The sequence below is a fragment of the Octopus bimaculoides genome, chromosome 17 (genome assembly GCF_001194135.2).
Source record: "Octopus bimaculoides isolate UCB-OBI-ISO-001 chromosome 17, ASM119413v2, whole genome shotgun sequence".
NCBI lineage: Eukaryota > Metazoa > Mollusca > Cephalopoda > Octopoda > Octopodidae > Octopus > Octopus bimaculoides.
The window spans coordinates 55,245,424-55,252,193 of NC_068997.1; the positions used below are offsets into that span (position 1 = coordinate 55,245,424).

General features: G+C 36.4%; 1 protein-coding gene and 1 long non-coding RNA gene across 15 annotated transcripts in view; one reads left to right on the forward strand and one right to left on the reverse strand.

The window, feature by feature from the left end:
* Positions 1 to 6,770, reverse strand: part of LOC106878639 (thrombospondin type-1 domain-containing protein 7A) — a 999,802-nt gene that overhangs the window by 626,665 nt on the left and 366,367 nt on the right. The window lies entirely within an intron of this gene.
* Positions 1 to 6,770, forward strand: part of LOC106872439 (uncharacterized) — an 18,433-nt gene that overhangs the window by 1,324 nt on the left and 10,339 nt on the right. The window lies entirely within an intron of this gene.

Below are 6,770 nucleotides of genomic sequence, written 5' to 3' on the forward strand. Positions count from 1 at the left end.
TCTCTAATCTCATTATAACCAAACCATTTACATCCTTCCCCCAAATCTACAAATCCAATAATCTAAATCCTCAAATCCAACAACCTTCTCTGCTAGTATCTTTTCTACCGTTACCCCATTCCTACCATTCCTTTAATGTCTTCAAATTAACTTCTTCAGGATACTCCAAATCTCTATTCACCAAGATCACCTAATTAACTCACAGCAGCACCCTATCAGCTTTTAAACTTTTACCTGACTGCCATCACCTACACTTACCCAACACCACTCCTACCCAACTCCTCTGAGACAAACATGTGCTCACTCTTAGTTGCTTCTCTTATTCTGGTTGCTTTTACAAACATGTCACTAGGGCTACTCTGAGTACTCATAGGGACCGACACAATGGACACCTATTTGTAGGCAACACTGAATACAGTGACCACACAGCTCTGGAATCATCCCAGAGCTACATGTTCATTGTTAATGGTGACAGCATCAATGCCACCACATCCTCAATTTAATGGCACTGTTTCTACATATGAAGAAATATTAGACTTTTAGTTTCTCAGTTATTTTATGATCAGTATTCTCTTGAAATGAATTATCATCAACAATAGAACCCTCACTGTCAGTTTAAATGAAGTTGAAAAGTAGAAGGAGTGGAGCAGGGGGTGGGGAGGAAAGGCTTGTGATAGGTGGCCTGGATCGCCTTAGAGAAGAGGTCATGATCCTGGATGTGAAAAGGTGTTGCTGAGAAAATAGTTTCCAATTGGTATGAAAATTTTGATCCAGGTACAATTTGAAAACCGCAACAACCCCTCCAGCTTGATTCACTTCCAAAATGGTGTCCAACTGTCTTACATGTGGTAACGCCAGCAATAATAATAACTATTATTATTTGGAAGTATCAGACCAAATGTCTTGTGTATTTTTTCTGACTCTAAGTTCTGAGTTAAAATCCAGCCAAGGTGAACTTTACTTTTCATCCTTTCAGGGTTAATAAACATGAAGTACCAGTGGAATGCAATGTAATCATCTACCATACTCCCCCCACCCACAAAAAAGTTGCTAGCCATTAGAGACAATCCTCCACCTCCTCTCCATCATCATCATCATCATCATAGCATTTTGGCTCCATTCTTTTGAAATAAAGTCAATTCCATATTATATGCAACATTCTATAATAATTGCATGAAAAATTAATCTGACCTTAAGGAATCTGATTAAAAATTGATCAAATGTCAACTGAGTTTTTTGCAGAATGGCTTTTGTTGTAATCATCATCATCATCATTGCTGTATTGTCATCATCATCATCATCACCTTCATCTTCATCATTCTATTATCGTTGTCATGTTTACTTTTTTTGTCATCATCTGTTCGTCCCCTTTCTCTACCAAATTCTCACAGAAACAATAGTTGCTTTTTGTCTCTGTTTTTGTTTCCCCTCTAGATTCCCGTGGTCATTTCACACCCTTCATAGAATCCTTCCAGAAAGTCCAGTTTACTTATCCAGTTGGTATCTTGTTTGCTAAACCATGGTTATGAACTGATAAGAAACATACCCAAAGATGCATGTTTGCATACACACATTCATATTCATTAGTTGAGTTTCTGTGCAGTTTCCTATTTCTTTATTGCCCACAAGGACAGACAAAGGGATTAAGTCGATTACATCGACCCCAGTGCATAACTGGTACTTAAGTTATCAAACCCGAAAGGATGAAAGGCAAAGTCGACGTCGGCGTAATTTGAACTCAGAACGTAACGGCAGACAAAATACCGCTAAGCATTTCGCCCGGAGTGCTAATGTTTCTGCCAGCTCACACAACCATGTCTGCATCTTTGCCCATTCTTATTTCTGTTGGTGATTTCAGTGGTATTGATATTGTTGTTGTGTATCTTGGAGAGTGGAGAGTCTCTCCATTTCAAGTTGCTATTTCTCTGCATTGACAAGTCACAGCTCTGATAGTAGAAACATGTAGTTAGAATGTCACAAGAAAGAATCGCAGGATGGATTCTTCAAACCGTGCCAACTGACAGGAGACATAAGGCGGACCAAGAATGAGCCAGTTGGACAATGTCCATATTCTCAGTTGGTTGCACTTGGAAATCCAACAAGAAAATTTAATAATGATTGCTTCTGATAGTATCATATGGAGGAGGTGCCTGAGGACTCTTCTCCCTATCCCTACCCCATGACCCTCCCAGGAGGGCAGCAAAAATCAATGGATAGATGATGATGGTGTTGTCAGCCTCGATGAAGCCAACCTATGATCAGAAGCACTTCAGCCACGACCATTTCATCTTTTATTCAGTCAAAGTGTACCTAAGACAATATTATTTGATGTGCCTGTTTTCTAAGTAGGAGCAATTTGAGGGAGATTTGATAGTTAATTCTAGCAAACTGAGTGGTTGCATATAGATGTGAAGGCACCTCCTTCATCGGCTCATAGAATGGTGTTTAGAAGGTATTACCTGGAAGATGGTGGCAGTGATGTTGGTGACGGTAGTGAAGGTGGTAGTGGAGTTCATTGTAATGGGTGCAATGGTGGTGGTGGTGGGGCTAGTAGTTGTAGCAATATTGATGATGGCGGTGGTAGAAATGTTGGTGGGATTGTTTTTTGTGCTGGTGATGGTCATGACTTTGATAGCAGTGGCTGTAAGTGGCAGTTAAAGTGGATGGCAAGGATGGTGGTGGTGGTGGTGGTGGTGGTGGTAGGAGTGGTCGTTCATCAGGTGATTTAATAAATGTATGTTGATTGTTGTTTTGTCATTTCATATTGTGTACACATCACTTAATAAGTGTATTTGCTTTGTGTACACAGCACTTACAAGTGTAGTTAAGTGTATATTTGTACAATGTGTACACGTGTTTGTTGCTAGCTCGATTTCAATGTAAGTTACTGTCAATAGGTTTTGCCCTGGGCAATGAGCAACAGCAGCAACAACAACAACAACAACAACAGCATGTTTTTTTTTCTGATTGTTTGTTTGTTTTATATGTGTCTCTGATGACTGAAGCCACTCGTGTATATGGCTATAGTGATTGTTTCATAAGTGATGTCTATTTGTTTTCTCCTTACGTGTAATGTGTGTGTGTGTGTGTGTCAATGCCTACCTACCCACCTACCTTGCTTATCTACCTGTCTATCTTTTGAATTCTCTGTCTGTCTCCCCCACTCTCTATGTTTATATGTGTGTGTATGTTTGTGTCTATGCTTATGTATGTACATGTCCATGTGCATGCATGTTCACATGTGTGCATGTTTGTGTGTCTATGTGTGTGTACGTGTAGGTGTGCATGCACACATTTAGCCTAAGTGGGAGATGTCAGAAATGTAAAACTGTTAAATGTATGTTTTCTTGGTTTTGTCAGTGTATTCTTTCTTTCTTTCTTTCCTTCCTTTGCTTTATTTATTTATTTCTTTGTTTTCTGGTTTTTTTTTTTCTTTTGGGTTGCTCCAAAAGTGTTGTAAATCAGATGATGTCAGACATGTGTCTTGCTAATTTGTTTGTTATTTAGACACGAAATGTGTGACTTCTTTTTTTTTTATTTTTTTACTAATGGCCAAGATCCAGTCTAAAAACTGTAATAAAGCTTTACTACATGTCGTGCAGCCATCTTGAACTGCAAACAGAGAATTACAGGATGTTTTGGTTAGCTTTTTGTGCACCTTATCCTGATATATATATATTGTAATAAAATTATTCTGTTATTATGCTAAAAGGTCAATTGTGTACAAACATTTGCTGCCATATGTTATATATATATATACACACACACACACACATATATATTTCCTTCCTGAAATGCCATTTGTAATGCAAACAATTAGAAATATCAAGGTTTTAACCAATGTTTATATGAATCAAATAAAGTGAATGACTCTCAAACATATCATATAAAGAAAATATGCATATATTTGCCTTGGTTTTTTCTCCAGAACATCATGATGGTTCTTCAGTCAATGTTAATAAAGACAGCCTCTCATTTTGCAACATTACAAATTAGGGGTCCTCATCCATTTTTTACTTATGACTTCCTTTGACTACTATTTTATTCTGGTGGACCCATTCAGCCATTAGATGTTTAAAACCTAGTTTTATAGAAACTTATTTCCAAATTCATACTTTGATTTTTACAAATAAACTTGTGTAGGCTGAATTATGTAAAACTATAGAGAAGGATATCTGTTTCTTGCAACACGTGCCAAATATGTACATTTAAAACATAATTTTTTCAGGGGCCCTTAAAACACTATTGTGGATCCCCAGTTTACTATTTTATTGTGCAGAACCCCCAAAAACCTTATATAGCCCCTCAGAGGCCACAGAGGTTGTTATAAATAGTAGCCAGCCTCAAGGAGTAATTTTTTTAGTGTTGGCCATCATCTATATTTTTTAGCTTCTGTACGTGTTGACTATCATTGTGGCTTTAAACATGGCAGGAAGGACTGCAATGATGAATTTGGTGATGACTTGTTTGCAAAACTTCATTGCTTTGTATATTTGATTTGATTTTATTTGCCTCTCAACTCTGCTAGAAATAGCAGTCAAATCTCCTCAAATCACACACTACTCTCTTATGAAAAGTATGGATACATTAGATAATGGTGTCTTATAAATTCATGAAACAATGGGGGATAGTCATTACTGGATAGTATTATGAATGACCTGGGGGTTTAAATAAAAATAACAGTTTGAGAGAACCACTATGTAGTCACCAGCCCTACTAGAAATAGTAACCAATTCTCTTTCAAGTCAGACTCTACTTTGGTAAAAATGGAGGCATGGCATAACATAGGTAAAAAAGTGAAAGCAACTAGAAAGGAGATACAAGAGTCACAGAACTGAAATTCCTTTTGAGTGTAAATCTACTGTACCAACCAGGCTTTCAATATTTAGCTGTTCCATAGTGAAAAATACATTTGTTTCTTGGATTTCAATTTGCAATATTTTCTATATTTCTTTATTATTTATCTGACTTTTTTTACTTGTTGTGAAGGCCAATGCTTTAGGGGTTTTTGAGAAAAGGGAAAGGAAATACAATGCATGTGTGTATGTGAACAAGAGAGAAAGAGAGAGTGATAGTGTGAGACAGGGATCTAGCTGTTGACAGCTGTTGTAATGATTTACTTTCAGTCTTTTAGTCTGTAAACTATACACCAAGGTGTGTTTTCTATTGTGTTTACAACAATAATCCGGTATAATGTTGTTGTTGTTAAATGACATATTTGTGCTTTTTTTTTAAAACTTGTTTTATTTCAATTTTACAATTTCTAAAATTTCAAAGTGATGAAAATTATTGAGTTTATATATTTTATTTCTTTTGTCATTTTTTAGTTTTAAAGGAGTAAGGGAGTGTCGTGTTTTGAATACGTTAATTCAGATTGATTATTATTATTATAATTATTATTATTGTTGTTGTTGTTGTTTTTATCTAGAATCTAGAATGCTTCCTTTCATGAGAATATCACTGGTTTCGTGTTGATTCGTTGAAAGATGCAAATTTGTGATAGCTATTGGATATCTATGTGTGAAAACTTAGTGAAATCACAAATTGTAATGTTTTCACTTATCTTTCATCAGGATGAGCAGTAACACTGAGTAGGAAATAATGACAAATCTTCTCCATCTGCAAAAGACTTCTGACTTTACAGCATTGATGCCAACGGTGATGAAAGCAGAAGCTGGAAAATTTGCTTCATCATAAATGTTCAACCAGTAAATCTGACAAATGCGATATCAGAGATTTAAGGATCAATACACACCAGATTTAATTTTTGGATCACACAACTGACCCATCATCAGCTACATTTTCCTTCTAATCCTTAAGATCTGATAATCATGTCTTCAACATTAATCTATTCTAAGGTGGAAAGCTGGCAGAATCGTTAGTACACCTGTCTTCATGTTCTGAGCTCAAATTCCACCAAGGTTGACTTTGCTTTTCATCCTTTCAGGGTCAATAAAATAAAGTACCAGTTGAGTACTGGGGTCGATGTAATCAACCTGCCCACTCCTTCAAAATTGTTGGCATTGTGCCAACATTTGAAACCAATATTAATCTATTCTTTCCATCCACCCAGCTTCAAAGAACCTCTTTCTCAAACTAAATCTACATACGGGTGAATGTGTGTGCACATATGTGTATATATGTACAAATATATATGTATGTGTATACACACACACACACACATTTATATTCTTTTCTACTCTAGGCACAAAGCCCAAAATATTGGGGGAGGGGGGGCCATTCAATTAGATCGACCCCAGTACGCAACTGGTACTTAATTTATCGACCCTGAAAGGATAAAAGGCATAGTCGACCTCAGCAAAATTTGAACTCAGAATGTAAAGACATGCAAAATACCACTAAGCATTTCGCCTGGCATGCTAACGTTTCAGTCAGCTCACTGCTTTACACATATATTTATATTGATAAATAGATAGATGTGTGTGTGTGTGTGTGGGTGTGTGCGTGTGTGTGTGCATGTAGGCATAGTACATGAATGATAATAAGAATATGCAAACATTACATTCTGTTGATGAAGAAAAATGCACTCAATACATCAAGACATGTCCTAGTTTATTCAAGGGGAATTCTTTCTTGCAACTTGACTTTTCCATTGCAGCCACTGACAAGTTCTTAACAATCTCTAAGGCATAATATATATATATATATTAATAATAATAAAGGAGTTACGACGCAAAAACGTTTTTTTCTGCTATTTTGGTGATGATTTTTTAAGTTAGCTTACCAATTATTGTTGGTAGTTAATTTAT